General features: G+C 31.1%; 1 pseudogene across 1 annotated transcript in view; it reads left to right on the forward strand.

Annotated features, from left to right (window-relative positions):
- Positions 1-9274, forward strand: part of LOC143249432 (neural-cadherin-like) — a 353442-nt pseudogene extending 344168 nt beyond the window's left edge. The window contains exons 32-36 of the transcript XR_013027781.1: positions 861-1164; positions 1923-2103; positions 3769-4010; positions 4898-5152; positions 6622-9274. The product of XR_013027781.1 is annotated as a neural-cadherin-like (transcript). The remainder of the gene's footprint in view (positions 1-860; positions 1165-1922; positions 2104-3768; positions 4011-4897; positions 5153-6621) is intronic.
- The last annotated feature ends 8677 nt before the right edge of the window (positions 9275-17951 follow it).

Consider the following 17951-nt stretch of genomic DNA (forward strand, 5'->3'; position numbering starts at 1 on the left):
CCCCTCTAACTCTTTTTTTATCAAGAGAAAGTAGCTTCAGATATCTTATCCTGTCTTCATATTATAATCCTTTCATACCAGATGTCATGATAGTGGCCCTCCTTTGAACCCAGCAGTCAATGTCCTTTCCCAGTTAAGAAGCCGAAGATTAAACACAGTACTCCAAATGAAACCTAACTAAAGAGTATATAATGAAACATCAATCTATTTAGACTTTGTTCAATATTTCATTAGATAGAATCTAAAATTTTATTTGTCCGATTCGAAAAATGTTAATTACAAAACTGATGAATACAAGTGTCCTATTGAGATTCATAAGTCACTCGACGTATTCAAGTTTTCTATTTCCTTATTAGTTAAAGTATATAAATTTAATAACAAAGATATGATTATGATATTTTTGAATTGTCACAAACTTGACAAAATACAATAGGAGAATTTCGTCTACAAAATTTTGTAATGAGCAACAAATTCTATTATAACCTAATGAATTGTGAGAAGCAAATATATATATATATATACCATAAAGTATTTGAAATAATTTTATTATGAAAACTATATTTAATAAGTTATTATAAGTAATTTGTATATAAAGTTATAGTTCTACTTTTTGGATGTATTTATGCTTCAATTACCTATAGTGTGTATCTTTGCTTATTATTTTGTTTACTTATGTTTAGTCTCTTTTGTTATGCCTATAAAAGTAGACGTGTAAATATTTGAGAGCACATAGCTTTTGATACATTAAAAGTCAGCTTAAAGTGAGTATTCATCAAAATTCCAACAATTTTTATGTGTTTTTTCCTTTACTCTTTTTTCGTTATTTTTAGATTCATGATTTATCTTATTCTTATCCAAAGGTCAAAGACGAAAAACTTAGACTCCGGTTTAACCTGAATCCTTATAGAACGACTAATGAAAAAGAACTCTGGCTGCCAGATGTTTCAGTCAGTGATGGTCAGTGGCATTCTGTAAGAGTTCTGAGATATGGCAGTACAGCCAGTATCATGTTGGATGGTGGAGGTGGTCGACGTTTAAATGAATTGATAGATTATAAAGAACAGCACCAAGAGATGGAGATAGAAAAACAGAACGTGGTTGCTGGTGGAGACGTACAGTACGTTGGTCCTGGAGTTACGCTGGTAGATAGTGATTTTCAGGAAGGTGCAGAACTTTCTTCTGTTAAAATGATATATGTACTTATTTATATATTCATAACCGAACCCGAATTTCCATAAAAATCATCATTCCTGTGTCATGGTCGTTAGATTGCTCTTTTAGATAGAAAATCAAAGTTCTGAAACAAACAGTATTGCATGAATCTTGTCGTCATAAGATTCTTTGTTTTGACATTAAGTTAATAATAAAATACAATACTTGAGCATTTCTATACATAAAAATACATTAAAAGTCATGTAATGACAAATACAATATGTATATACTGCTTAGACATCTTCATTAGATCAAATCTCTCTTTCAAAGTTTTTTATAAGGAGTGAATAGAGTTAAAATCTCACACTAAATTCTTGTGTTGTTAAAGAACTTTAAAGTAATGATTTAATCAAGTTAAGCGTCTATACAGAGGAGCTTCACTCTATGCGTAGACTTTATCACAACAGTTTGGATTTGACATGCAAATTTTATGTGACTATTATCTATTAAAGATTATGTGTGTATGTAAAACTGCATGTTAATGGGATTATATCAGTTGTACAACAACGTATAAGTAGTATACTGATCTTTTAAGTTCTATCCTGTTCTAATTACACATGTACCAGCATAAGGAGAGAATAATTGTACTAGCTACAGTTAATATTCTATTTATGATAGTTTGGGCGTAACATTTAAGATATTTTATCCCTATATTTGATCAGGGCAGATTTGTAACTTCGTTTACTATAATCATGCACGAAATATTCCAGGTTGTCTTAACGATATCAGACTTGATGAAAAGTTTCTTCCAATGGAGAATGGGTCTGAGAACGCAGCTGTGATAGAGTGGAACAACATAATACCTGGATGTCCATCTAACTATCCTTGTAAAGGTGTGGACTGTCCACTTCCTTTTATCTGCAAGGATATGTGGCTTATTCATGAATGCAGGTTAAGTGCTTCTCCAAATTTGTTAAACTTGACGTCTAAGAACATAAGACTGTTTGTATAACATACAGAAAGTATAGATTTTGTTAAATTAGACTGTTTTTATAATATTCGGAAAGTATAGGTGTTGTTAAGTTAGCTTGCTTGGATAATATACGGAAGGTATCCTTTTTTTAAATTAGACTGTTTGTATAATATACGGAAGGTATAGATTTTGTTAAATTAAACTGTTTGTATAATATACGGAAAGTATAGGTGTTGTTAAATTAGCCTGCTTGTATAATATACAGGAGGTATAGGTTTTGTTAAATTAGACTGTTTGTATAATATACGAAAGATTAAGGTTGTGTAAAAAAGTTTCAATTCGATTTGATTAATTAAAAGTATGGCGTGCACTTTAAAATTAAGATAATAACTAATTTTGTGTTATTGTAAAAATATATTTAAATATAATTGCAGCTCAAGGACTCATTTGGATACATTTAAACTATAAGCTCGTTGCCTCGTAGTCTTTTGTCTCACATTATATCTCAGTAAATAGGCGAATCTGTACAGGAATTGAATACTTATGATTACTTTACACATTTATCTTTTGCTGAACCATTTAATGGGTTTCTAATAATAACGTAGTTTGTCTTTTCTACGGTATTATGAACAAGTCAAAGGTTAAATAATGTTTTTTTTTCGGAATATCTCCAGTAATGTATTGAGGAGTTTAAAATATATTTCAATTTATTTAAAAGTTTTTATCGTACTGAAGTTAGTATATACTTATGAAGTTAGTATATGATATACATGTGTACACTATATTAACACACTTTTCATAAAGGTCTACAGCGTACAAAAGCGAGTGAGTTCATACTCACTGCATTTGCATGTAAATTGCACTTGGCCCAAAATTAACCTGTCTATTAAAACTTTTAAAACATGTTGTGAAACAAGAACGCACAAATGACATCTAATCGATCACTCACGTTTTTAATGAACTAAACTTGGCAGGCCAGCAAGATTGTTGTGCAATTAGACTACCCATAGCCTGTAGTGAACAAAGCCGTGTATGCATAGCCTCCATTTTCACTGTGATATCAACATGAAAATTGAGGGATAAATAAAGGAAACAATCATTGTTGACTGTGAATGGGCTGGTCAACATTTGACGATAAATGGAAAATATTTACAATGTAAATGTATTGATTCAAAAGTGGAGAGTGATATCATGGTTGATTTGTAACTAATCCAGTTATGAGAGCAATGAATAATGCTCCTTTGCCCTATATGATAGAATTTTATGTGATCATACTTTCTAGAATGACAATGCATGATGCTATATTGCATTAGTGCTCAACATTGATTTGAGACAAATGATATTCAGAATCTGTTGTGACCAGCCCAGAATCCTAACATGAACCGACATTAACCATTGTGATATTTAAAGGACAGAATATTGAACATTCACTGCACTTAAAACCATTTCGTAAAGAAGTAGCAGCCTTTTACTCCGGATGTTTACACGTGACTGTTCGTTATTAACAGATCCTAGGCTGTAATTAACTATTGGATTTCACTGACGAAACACAGTACTCACTTCTCAAGTTGTACTATCTTAATAATTTATGTTATGTGCTATATGTATCTAGTCAGAAGGATATTAAAATTTTAATTTTTCAGATGTCCGGATGGTTTTGTGAAAACTTCAGATGGGCTGAACTGTACTGATGCAGACGAATGTTTCACTGGCCCTTGCTTTAATGGTGGAACCTGCGTTGACCTTCCAGATGGAAAGGGATTTTATTGTATATGCCTAGATGGATATAGTGGGCTCGACTGCCGAACACTGGTGGAAGCAAACACCATTAAAATTAGCATGGGTGCCTTAGCAGTCATCTTGGCTTGTTTATTGTTTATTTTAGGTTCGTATTGCCTAATTACAGCTATCGTAATACGCAGTTTAATTTAGTTAAATACGTTTGTGGATGTGAAATATAGCTGTGTTCTCAAAAATCACGAAAGCCTATTAGTGTTTATCAGGAAAATATCTAAGTGATCTCGTGTGATGTACAAATCAACAAAACTTCACTGTCATTTATTCTAAACCATAGGTTAGAGCTGAAAATAATGTCACCCGCTGGTACAGCGGTAAGTCTACGGATTTACAACGCTAAAATCAACAGTTCGATTCCCCTCGGTGAACTCAGCAAATAGCCCGATGTGGCTTTGCTATAAGAAAAACACAGACACCTGAAAATAAAGGATCTTTACCCTTCTAGTTTAGTTGTTTGTGTGCAAATTCAAATAATATGATCCTTGAGAGTAAATATGCATTACTTATTCATCACAAAACTTCCAAAATAAATACAAAGAAAACTGTGTACATGTTGTTTCTAAATTCCACGTGCATGTTCTAAATTATGAAACTTGAAAAATGTGAGGATATTTTATGTTCAATACGACTGTGTAGATATAATTTTATTCAGGATATATTAAAACTATATTTTCAAAACTGTTTATACCTTAGTAATAATGACACTAATAAAATATATAAAATTGCTCTAAAAATTGGAAATCAAATAACAATTCTCACCAAGCGGTTTTTGTTCAGAAATTAACTCACAATGACAATACGTTAAATTTCAACATCTTCCATAAAACTGGATTTGATTTTCATCACACTATACGATGGGAATAGAGACATTTCTAACAATAAAATGCTGACCAGTGAAGTCATTATTATATATTAATACTTAATAATGAAACTCTCATAAACGTGTTACTAAGACAATTATTATTTTTATTTCAGTTTTAGTTCTGTTCATCGTGGTATACACCAGGAATCATAAATCAAAAGAAAAAGAAGTGAACTCATACGAAACAAATGATCCTCTAGGAAATGTTGTAACTTACGCTGATGAGGGTGGAGGTGAAGAAGACATGATGAGCTTTAATAAAGAACTATTAAAGGTTCCAGTAAACCCTGATATAGGTTCTCAACCGATCTCTCTTCTCACCACGTCTCGGATGGTCCACCCAAGAGAAGATGAAAAGCACAGATTAGGTAATTCTTTAACATACTAATTAATTTTCTTTATTTAAAACGAGCGCTATTTCGTATTTATCAGATTTGCTTATGTCATTATCTCAAGTAGTATAAGTTTTATTGTTATTTGAATTCACTTAATAAACGAAAATGTTTACTATGTTTAAATATAATATATATATATATTCTTTTGAATTAAAATATATAAGTTGATGAAAATCCAGGGTCTTGGTACTAGTAAATTAAAGCAAATAAACAGTAGTAGCATATACATGTGAACTGTTACTCAGAGCTTAAGGAGATATGCTGTTTTATGGGATAAAATATTCTGTGGTTTCAATAAGAATATTTGTACACATAAACGACCGATTTTAGCGTATTCTGATTAAGTGGATTCAAGCTCTTCCTTTTCAACAACCCCCTTACGAGCCAATGGGGAACATTTTCTTGAAAAATAAAATAAACCTTACTCAACTCGGTTTTAGTCATTTGAAATGAAATGTTTTGGACATTTTTACTGGGTGAAAAGAAGGCATATCCCATGCTTTTTTAACGTTAAGGCTGTTAAAAGTGGTAATGATATTCGATATTGATATGATATTTGAAGTGGTAAGGCACAAGAAACATTGAGGTCTCCGAATGATACGCAGGGACATTTAGAAATCGTTTAGAACTACCCTAATAGATATTGTGCAGAAAACCGAGTATAATACTTTGTCTGTAACTGGTTTCAAAGTGTTTCTTTTCGCTTATCCTACTGCTGACTATCGTGATGCTTCGATCTTCTCTACTGAATCGCAGGTGAAATACTTTATATTTCAACTGAAAACTAAATATAAATAGGTCATAGCAGAAACATAAAATATTGGCAATTACTTAACTAATGATGCTAAGAAGCTGACTTTATTAATATATACAGAATTAATTCCCATAGTACTAGCTAGTATAGACTTTAGGATGCTGTATTTCACTTTATTTGCTAATTGATAATTTTTAAAACTTGTCTCCAGGTTTTTCCAAAAGATACATCCAAAACCACCTTCTATGGGTGTTTCCAGATTGAATTTACTTTTAATATTCACAAATTATTGTGTAAAGACACCCCTTGGCTACTGTGGGTAGTTTTAAACAGCATTATTACTAATGTGTATCTGCAGAAAATATACTAAACAGTATTAGTGCTTTCAGTAACACTAAAATGTTTACAATATTCAGTACTCTAGTGTTATTTAGAGCATAATTTTCGAAATGCGTGCTGTGTATATTTAGAATATTGGTGTTTCAAGTGTCCCTATTGTACTTCGTTTCACTACATTAAGGAAGTTTAGCTATTTGATAAACATTTTAGAAGAAACGTAATATAAAGTGCATAATCATAGAACATACTTTATAAACAAGATTTTTAGAATTTGAATAATGCAGCATTACTAAGCGTATTGTTTCTGAAAATATTTTATTTTACTTATACTTTACAATAATTTATCTAGTAGCACCAGTAGTACTACGTTATGGCCTTCGTTTCCCATTGGATAAAGAGGACCTGTTAAACAAGTTTAAAGAGGTGGATTCTGATACCAATGCTCTACCTAAGGATGATATTAGAAACTATACTTATGAGGGTAGTGGAAGTTCGGCCTGTTCTTTGAGCTCTTTATCCTCTAGTTCTGAGGACAATGAACAAGATTTTGATTATCTTCCAGATTGGGGACCACGATTTTCTAAATTAGCTGCTATGTACAGACAAGGAGGAAGCGATGAAGAATAGTCTCTACTTGTGTGTAATGCACAAGTTTTGGGTACATTTGGAAACAGATTACATTTTCGTCTACTTTATCGGCAAACATCACAAGTGACAATAGCTTAGCTGCCATTAAGTACGTATGTTAAATTACCTGTAGATCACTTTTAACTGTTTAACTCAACTTCTGCGTTAAGACCTCTGGAGTGGTCACACTTCCATCTTACTTCAAAAATGGCGGTCTTTCGTTGTTTACTTTTTAATTTCAACGTTTACTACCTTAATCCAAAATAATTTCTGAAAAATCCAAATAACCATAAAATAATATGTTAAAAAAATAAGTTTAAGTGAGTTTTTGAGTAAAGGTGACCCCATTAATATATATTTAATTAATTTTAAAAACTGCTTTAAAGTTTTGCTTACATCTGTAATTCTAAGGGTATAAATAATCTACGTGAAGTGGCCTGTTAAGAGATGATATGAGGTTACAATATTCCATTTAATAATTTTATCTACGTCATTATTACGTAATCTAAGTGTTGGACATTTTAAATGTTTTGCTTTATCATTTATAATTAACAGAAAAACTCGATGAAAATTACCAAACTAAGTATTCTATGAGGAAGTATGTATGAGCTATGTCAATCAAGACTTATGTGAGAAGCTATATCGTGCAGCCTGCCCATTTTATTATATTTTTGGCTGAGTTAAGTGTTACATGAAGTGCAGAATTAAGAAGTTCTCTCTTTGCCATGTGCTGGTTGAGTCAGCAACACAAATATGAAAGTAATAAATCATAAACTTATTTGCTCAGTCACTAAATATTTGTTGCACCAAACTTTTGTTCATGATGTTCTAAAAACACGTAGGTCCAAGAAGTCTTGACAAAAATAAAATAGAAACCTTATAACCCAAGCGCTTTTGAAAGGTGGACCTTAATTCTTCCCCCAGATTGCCCCTGAAGAAGAAAAGTCCACCTTTCTAAAGCACTCGAGTTATAAGATTTTTATTTCATTTTTATCAAAACTTTTGTCAGATAGTTTAAATACTCGACTCGTAATCTGAGGGTCGCGGGTTTGAACCCCCGTCACACCAAACATGCTCGCCCCTTTAGCCGTGGGGCGTTATAATTTTACGATCAATTCCACAATTCGTTTGTAAAAGAGTAGCCCAAAAGTTGACAGTGGGTGGTAATGACCAGCTGCCTTTCTTCTGCTAAATTAGGGACAGCTAGCGCAGATAACACGCGTGTAGCTTTGCGAAAAATAAAAACAAAACAAACCAATCAAAACTTTTATTCACTCAGTCTTTAATAGAAACACTCATACAAAACACAAAAGAAACGTCACGTCAAATAGATCTCAAATGGGTATTCTCAACACGTGCTTACTCCCAAGCGAAGTTCCAGCACTGTAATTGTTTTATTATTTTATACTACACATAACTTCTAAAACTTCAAAAAATTTCAATCATTTTGAAAGTATAATATTCGTTTTTATATTAAATGTTTCTCACATATTAGACTCTTCAACGGAACCTCAATGTAGCCTCAAGAGAAACGAAAACTATTCGCGTTCTTAAAATAATGCATATAGAATAATTCATATTGCAGAACATAAAATAATAACAAACAATAATATTATAGTCAATAATAACAGAACATTTTATAATAAAATATTTTCAGCAAAACCAAAGCAAGACGAGTTTAAGTTTTACATTTTTTACTGGATAACGTTACCTATAATTGCAATATATTTTATATAGATATATAAATTCAAGGTCTTAAAACTCTCCGAAAAACTAGAAATCTATTTTGTTAAAAAAATGTAGGTTGAGGAAAACGATTTTGTGTGTTGAGTGAGAATAGGATTTAGCGTTAATAATCTCAGAGAAAAAAGAAGTTTGTTGTATTTAAATTTACCATCTACATATCATTGATTCATAAAATCCATTAATTAAAAACGACTAGTTTCATGGTTACATTACTGAACTGTTTGATTTTGTTTTACTTTGATACATTAGATTTTATTCTGTCTAACAGTTTTGAGCTAAAATTATGATGCCCGAAACAGTTTACGATGTCTCATATTTGTAATAAGTCGTATTCCAGAATTGTTCAGATCACATTAGTATTTTTTTTCTATTAAATATGGTATTCCAGAATTTTTCAGTACCACATTAATGATTTTAGTATTAATTTGATATTCCAGAAGTTTACAAGTAAACACTAATGTTTTCAGCATTAATTATCACATTCCAAAATTGTGTAGCATCACATTACTATTTTTTCAGTATTAATTATGATATTCCAGAATTATGCAGTATTACATTACCTGTTTCAGTATTAATTATGATTGATCTATAAAAATACTTTTTATGTATTTTCTAAAAATATATTACTTATGCCAGTATACATTTTTAATTTATTATGGAAGTTGATTTATTAATTTTGTAATTTTGTACCTCGTATTTAGTTTTCTTAAAATACACTATCTTCAGATTCGAGCTTCGCTTTGTATCAAAAAATGATAATTCAGTACAGTTTTACCTATTATATTTAAATATAAGATTTTAACATTTTTAAACGACACTATTGTAATTTTTATGATTACAAAGATCCACACAATGACCCAAGGTAGAATTTTTACTGCATCTTCGTATTTTTCAATACTGGTCTCAGAGAGGTTAATCTGTTTCAATTTATTCATCTAAATATAAAGGTACACCCTTGTCAACTTTGTCTTTGTTAAAGAGATACTAATTTTTTAATTAGTCGATAACGTTATGAGGATGTTAATATCATACTAAACTTGTTACTTGTTGCTTTGTGTATAAACAAAGCTTTGTATTAACACGTAATAATATTTATAAGTTCATCTTCGTCAAGTCAGAAAAATTTATATAATCATATGTAAAACAATTAAATAAATTGTGAGCTATTTCGTCTGTCTTCGAGTCAGAGAGAATTTATAGAATTACGTAAAAACTGTTACTCATATTGTGAGTTACTTCATGTTTCATCAAGTCACAGATAATTCATAGAATCAGGCTAAAAGCAATTATTTATATTGTAATCTGTTTATTCATTAGTAGTTCAGAACTACGTTTATGGATTTACAACGTTAAAACCTAAAGTTTGTCTCCCACAACGTGCAGATCCTTGCATTTAAACAAAACAATTCAAATGATCAGAGAAAAAGAAAAAAACGTACGTATGAACACCCGTACTGTCTGGCACAACAATGTAATTTCTGGAGTTGCAAACAGATGGTGCTAATTGTGTTTCTTATTGGGAAATGGTCAGTGCTGTTAAAATCAAACCACAAATTGTGCCTGCAAAAATCATCGATGTCGCAACTTGATATGGATTTGAGCTTAGATGCTCTTTTAGTAAACACATTGGTATTCACGACGATGTGGCTTTTTTAAACCACACTTGATAAAACTTCACATTTTTGGAGAGGACGTAAAACTAAAATAAGCGTTGAAGAGAATAATGTTATCATCACAACTGAAAATTTACTTTCATACGTAGTTTTATCATTCTTTTCAGAAGGTTTCACATTACTTCAGCAGCGTTATAGCCATTCTGCATTTATTCAAACATATACTTGTTACATTTTTCGTATTAATAATTTAAAAAAAACACTTGGTAATACAAGCACTTTCATAAGGTAGACGTTCTTTTTATATTAGGTGACAATGACATTTAATTGATTAAAAACGTTTATTTTACACTGATATTCAGTATTATGTAAGATAAATTTATTTTACGAAACATCAAATGTAATATATTAACTGCCTCGCTTTTTTACAACCTTCTTTTAATTTAAAACAATTAAATAAAGCGTAAACCACTGTGTAAAATGCTGCATGTTTGTTTATGTCGAAATTGTAACATTGGGATGTCATCGTAGGCAGGGAAGATGAATAATTATTGTATGAAGTTAATGCTATTGTAATAATCTTGTTATTTGTAGGAAGCTAACGTCATCATGGCAGCATGGTTACATATACATAACAGATTTGGTGAAAAGTAACATCGTGTAAAATTTTGTAGTAGCAACAAACAGATGATTAATTATTGTACAAATGTGATGACAAGATATTGATATCTCTGATAAATAATTAATTCATCTCGCTGTGTCCTACAGTTAATTATTATTTTAAAAAATGATACCTAGAATTGCATTAAGAAATTGATTTTTTGTGTTGGATGATTAATTATTGTACAACTCGTTTCGTCATTATGTCAAATATGATAGAAATATCAAAACTTTTTCTGTTTTTTGTACCCTAATGACTCATCTGTAAGCTTGAAAACTTAAGAGACTACAATTTGGTGGCTGAACCCCCTTGCGGGTACAGCACAGATAATTCACCTTGCGCTTTATGATTAACATCAAAACGAAATTTTTCTTCATGGAATCAATTACGAAGGACCAGATTTGACACATTAAAGTTTCAATTGTTTCCATTTTTGTTGAAGAAAAACAGAAAAACAGTAGAAAAGGAATTCAACTTAGTAATATCAGTTAATTTCTTATAAAAGAAAACCACTGGGTTTTCAAGAACATATTTGGCCAACGCAGTTAGCTAATCAATACTAGCAGTAAATGAAATTATAACTCGAGTTTAATATAAATTATTCAAATCTATGAACACAAAAAATTTAATTCACTACTTTAAAGAGGCCGAACGTGACTTTGTGGGCTACGTATTTGAGGGTCCAAAGTTTGAGTCGTAGTATGTCGCTGAACTCTCTCAGAACTTTCAGTTATGGGGTTGTAAATCTTGCTTTCAGTTATTAATAGCCACAAAAGAGGCGGCGGGTGTTGCTGAGTACTTACACTCCCTCTGGTAAACACCCTTATATCAGGAATGGCAATGCTGTGATCTATCAATTTACCCTAATGTCGTATAAAGTACACTTCAAGTTGTAAACATCAGTACCTCTCTGTGGAATATATTAGTCGTGTTAAAATAGTCTAAAATGTAATTACTGATTGTTCGTTAACCAGTTTATCCGAAATTAGTTTTCATGTTTGAGGAGTCTAAAATATAATTACTAACTGTTTGCTGTTCAATTCACCCACAATTAAATTTTGATGAGTTTTCTTAAAGCTCTTCAGGTATTAAAAATTAACAAAATGTTCTATTAAACCTGAAAACAATCAATTTGTTCATAATTATATTAGTAATGGTAGTTTTAAATTCAAGTTTAATTTAAACTTGAGAAAGAGATGGTAATTTTGAACAAGTTTCCATCATCATGAATTTGACTAAACCATTATGGAATGATTCAGTGTTGTCTGATTTCAATAAGTTTTAAAATATATTTTCCGAAATAGAAAGGTATCTTCAAATTATTTATTGAGTGTCGATTTCAATCTTATCATGTTATTTTGAGATCAAAAAGCAGTTTTGTTGGTGTCATGTTACATGTCATGTAGCTTTTGTACTGAAATGTTTAGCCCATTGTATATTTCAGCATCTTCTCATCAAATTAATGAAGTAAACAAGATGTATTGCTATTGTTTCTCATGTATTCATTATTCAGACGTTTCACATGATTTCACAACTCGAAACACCACTTCACATACTTTACCACCTTATACATTACAGTAGATTCTGGGCTATAAATAACAATAAAATGTGTGTTATTAAAATGATTTGTTCTTTGCACAAAAGATCACAAAATACTCATTGCAGGGACGTAACTAGTTATAATAACAAATTATTTCATTTTCAAAATGATAACTATGTTAAAATAAATAGTCCACTCTTACTATTTTTCATTTAAAATTCCTTGTATAAATCAAAAAATGTGTATGGCTTCACACAAGAAACGATTTGACAATGAATTTAAAATATTTCCAATTATCTTCAGCACATACACTAATTGACTACTCATTAACACACTCCAATTCACGAAGGTAAAACACTATGATTAACAGCATATGCAGAATAGAATGAAACTGAAAACTGTGTTAAGGGGGTAGCGTATTCAGGTAGAATTTCCTGAAAACAGTAAATGTAACAAATATCTTAGGCGACGAAAGATATAGCAAGAACTCATTAGAAATGCAGCAACTATTAAATATTTGAAAAAGTCAGAATGTATAAGTGGATGTACAGTAAGCAATAGAGATAAATAGACCTCTAATTTGACAAGAGAATGACTAAAGTCCCTAAAGACATGTGAAAGAAGTATACTAATAAGTTGCAGTAATGGTAATAAGATTAGTAGGAAGAAAAGAGGGAATAACATCTCTCTCTGAAAGACAGTGGAGAAAATATGGTCTTTAAGATATAATTAGATAAGTAAATAAAAAGAAAGATATTCAGATCTTTAAAAGACGGTAGAGATAACTAGATGGTAAGTATTTGTCGTCATGGTAGCAGTACGATCTTAAAGGGAAGCTAAAAAGAGTAACTATTCTGAGGAACTACAAGAGAAGCTAAATAGTAATGGGGTTAGATAGATACACCTTAACTAATTAAATTTCAAGAAATCTTCATTGAACATCGTGGTCCAAGTTTACATTAAAACTAAACTTTGTAAAGAAGAGAAGAAATAAAGCTTAGCAAAACAAAAGTTTGTTTGTTAAATTTAGTTTTGACCTTCCTAGTTTTGGTGTTAACTAAAAAGTTCTCTATACGTTTATCTAATGATTAGTTTTTAACCTAATTAATCTGACCCAAAAGAATGAAAAAAATGATTACTTTTAAAAATCACCTATTACATTTATTTTTATTTTGTAAAAGCATGATTAATATTCTGATTTTAGTGAAAATTATTAATATCTTAAGTTTAGTGAAGTCACCATTATTATTCTGAGTTTCGTGAAAACACTATTGATATTCTTATTTTAGTAAAAACGTTACTGATATTTCGAGTTTATTAAAAACACTTATTAATATTCTGATTTTAGTAAAAACTATTAATATTCTGAGTTTGCTGAAAACACTATTAATATTTCGAGTTTAGTGTTGCTTTGTATATTTTTCATACGAAAAAAAAACAATATCAGCTAGCGCACGTCTATTGTCCTGTGATATTATTTAATGTAAAGTTTGTTGTCTTGTAATGAAGCAGGTTGTTTACCAGAATCTAATTACTTAATAAGTAGTGAGATATATATCATCAGTAATAGGACAAAAACAGCGCACATTTCTTGTGAGTGATTTATTTTATTTTGGCATGATCAACTTAAATAACGAAAATACAAGTTTAAATACATAGAATAAATATTTTAATACTCTTGTCGTATTAGATATTTTATATGTTATATTTTAATGTTATTGTTATATTAGATATTTTATATGTTATATTTTAATGTTATTGTTATATTAGATATTTTACATGTTATATTTTAACGTTATTGTTATATTAGATATTTTATATGTTATATTTTAACGTTATTGTTACATCATATATTTTATATGTTATATTTTAATATTATTGTTATATTAGATATTTTATATGTTATATTCTAATATTATTGTTATATTAGATAATTTATATGTTATATTTTGATGTTATTATTATATTAGATATTTTATATGTTATATTTTAATATTATTGTTATATTAGATATTTTATATGTTATTTTTTGATGTTATTGTAATATTAGATATTTTATGTGTTATTTTTTGATGTTATTGTAATATTAGATATTTTATATGTTATATGTTAATATTATTGTTATATTAGATTCAACCAATCTTCTTTTTCTTTATACTGAGAAAAATCATTTCTATTCAGTTTTAATGATATACTGAAAATATGCCTGTGGTAATTTTCTTTGGAAAGTTTAGGAATGTTTTCCTTGATGATTTTGGAAAACATCTATATTTATTGAACGTCCAGTAAGTGGTCTTGGAATTAACATCATAGTTGTTTTAACCTCTAATGTTACGTAAAAAATGACCATTATGCGTGTTATGTGTGAGTGGTAAGAGGAGAGTGTGAGGGTGGGTAACGAAATTATATTTATGTGTTGTGGTGTAAGAGGGTTGTATACATATGAAAGCGGGTAAGGTGGGTTGTATATATGTGTAGAATGGTAAAAAGTTGCATATATGCGTGGGTGGATAAATGGTTGTGTACGTGTGTACACGTTAGTAAACATAAACATTTCATTTTTAATATTGCCACTAGCCAATTATGCTGTTTCATTAATCCTATTCCCGTTTATTCCATAAAAAGAGTATGTTTTTAGCACATATTTCAAGCATTTAGTTCATCAAAGTGATTCATAACTTACTGATTCAGTAGTATGTTAATCTTCAGCAATTTGATGACTTTTAAAAATTATCGATCATTTACTTAGTTATTTTTAAGCACAAATTAACTTAAGCAAACGTTTTAAAACACAACTTCTTGTTCTGTTTAAAACACCAAGATCTTAAACATCTAAATAAACCATTCTATTTTTAATTTATCCCGAGTTTAACCATCTCAACAAAATATGTTGATTTAATTTTCGTCAGTATTTACTATATCATTTAGGATCAACTAAAATTACTATATTGTAAACAAAGTATGTTCCTTTGTAACTAGTTATAAAACTATATAAGTTTCTGTTTATTTTTTGAAAGAAAATCCTTTTCTTCATGAGAATGTAAACGTACACCAACAAATCATTCAAGATCTAATGGAAACTAAATATATGAGAAAATCGTTAATGTAAATCTACAAAGAGCAAATAAAACTTGGTACCAAGTATAAAAATACACTGTATAATGATTTTCATGATATACACTGCTGGCCAAAATCTTAAGGCCAATAAACATAAAAAAATATGCATTTTGCTTTGTTAGACTCAACCACTTATTTGAGAAGAGCTTTGAACGATGAAAATAAGAAAAAGGAAAATAAAAATAAAAAAATTAGCATTTAATAAGGAAAATGTGAACACTGTGAAATTAGCCTAAATACTAGCTGGTAAAAAGTTTAAGACTATACCAAAAAGAACTCCTAAACAGGATAGGAAATGCTCAACAGGAGGTCTCATTAGTGTGTTGCACGGACGTCATTGCGAATAACTTCAAACATTCGCTTTGGCATGGTCGATATAAGTGTTTGCAGAAGGCTGGCTGGAATGTTATTCCAAGTGGTAAAGATGGCTTCACGAAGATCATGCACTGTTTGGAATTGACGTCCATTTCTATAGTCTTCCCTTGCCATCCACCCCCAAACATTTTCAATGGGGTTTAGTTCGGGCGAACACGCTGGATGGTACAAAAGAATCACGTTATTCGCCATCAAAAAGTCCGTTGTCCTGCGGGCATTGTGGATTGCAGCGTTGTCCTGTTGAAAGATCCAGTCATTTCCACACAAGCGAGGGCCTTCAGTCAATAAGGATGCTCTCTCCAACATGCCAAAGTAGCCAGCTGCTGTTTGACGCCCCTGTATAACCTGAAGCTCCATTGCTCCATGAAAGGAAAAAGCACCCCAGATCATGATGGAACCTCCTCCACTGTGTCGTGTAGAAAATGTCTCCAATGTGATGTCCTTATCGTGCCAGTAACGTTGAAAGCCATCTGGACCATTCAGGTTAATTTTTTTCTCATCAGAGAACAAAACCTTCGTTCACTTTTCTACGTTCCATGTTTGCTGCTTCTCAGCAAAGTTTAACCGAGCTGTTTCGTGGTGTGGAAGAAGGCGTGGCCTTTGAAGACGTTCAAGATTTTTAAAGCCTTTCTCTCGTAGATGCCGTCTTATTGTTCTTGAGCTGCATTCTGCGTCCGTAAGGGCCTTAAACCTGATCCGACGATCGGCTGGTGTCTTGCCAGACAACCCGTCGAATTCTCCTGTTCAACGCCGGCGAAATTTTCTTGGGCCGACTACTTAAAATTCTCGTTCCGTATCCCTCAGGGTTTTTTAACAAATTTGCAACAGCAGTTTTACTACGGCCAATCTCACCAGCGATGGCATGTTGAGAGAGACCTTGCTTTTGCAGCTCGACAATTTTGCTACGTTCAAACTCTGTCAACTTTTTAGCCTTTGTCATTTTTTATCCAATGTAATGCAGGAGATGTCAGTGAGAGATGTTGACAACGCTGATGCTTGAACACAAATGACTAAATTTTGTTACGTGTTTACCGATTAATGCTTCGTTTCAGTATGGTCTTAACTTTTGACCAGCTAGTATTTAGGCTAATTTCATAGTGTTCACATTTTCCCGATTAAATATTTAAAAAGGTTTTTATTTTTATTTCCCTTTTCTTATTTTCATCTTTCAAAGCTCAACTCAAATAAGTGGTTGAGTCTAACAACGCAAAATGCATATTTTTTCTTTATGTTCATTGGCCTTAAGATTTTGGTCAGCAGTGTATATATATATATTGAATCTAGCATTTGAGCTAACGAAAAACACCAACAGAGTATTTTGTATGAACTCTCATGAGTGAATAATTGTGCAACTAAAATAGCTACTACGTATATGTATTAATAAAGAGGGGATGCACTGAGTACCTTATATTAAAACAATATTGGAGTCTGTGATGTCGAGAAAACCCATTTGTAGAGAAATATAAATGTAAAAACGGTAGATTCACGATGACCGAAGAAGGTCGAAACGTTGTTCGCTCCTCTACATAAAATATTTTCTCAACCCAAACGAGTCGTTTTTACATAAATATTGGAGCCTAACTTCTACATTACAGTTCATGTCGCCACATCCGATCATACTCTATTTGCCAACTGCCCATCTTTACAATAGTTCTGCAACTTGGTTTCTATTCTGAAGGGCATCGTCGGTTGGCTATCATTTCAAGAGTACACAAATCCTCTCTGCCTACTTTTCATAGCTCAATTAGTGTACAAGGATGATAGTTTTCCAGCGTTTGTTTCAACTGTTTGACCGCACAGAAACCAAGAGGTGCTGCGTTTAATGTTTTGACCTTCACGTATTCGTATGGAGTAACATGAATACCTGTTTCACTCTTCAATTGCTTAAGATACGTAACAGTTGAACAGGTATGTCGTAGAATAAATTTGTCTACACGTAACTTGCATCAATTTTCCAGACATGATTCTTTCTTGATTGTTGCATACCATTGCCTTTGGAT

The sequence above is a fragment of the Tachypleus tridentatus genome, chromosome 1 (assembly GCF_004210375.1).
Source record: "Tachypleus tridentatus isolate NWPU-2018 chromosome 1, ASM421037v1, whole genome shotgun sequence".
NCBI classification, from domain to species: domain Eukaryota; kingdom Metazoa; phylum Arthropoda; class Merostomata; order Xiphosura; family Limulidae; genus Tachypleus; species Tachypleus tridentatus.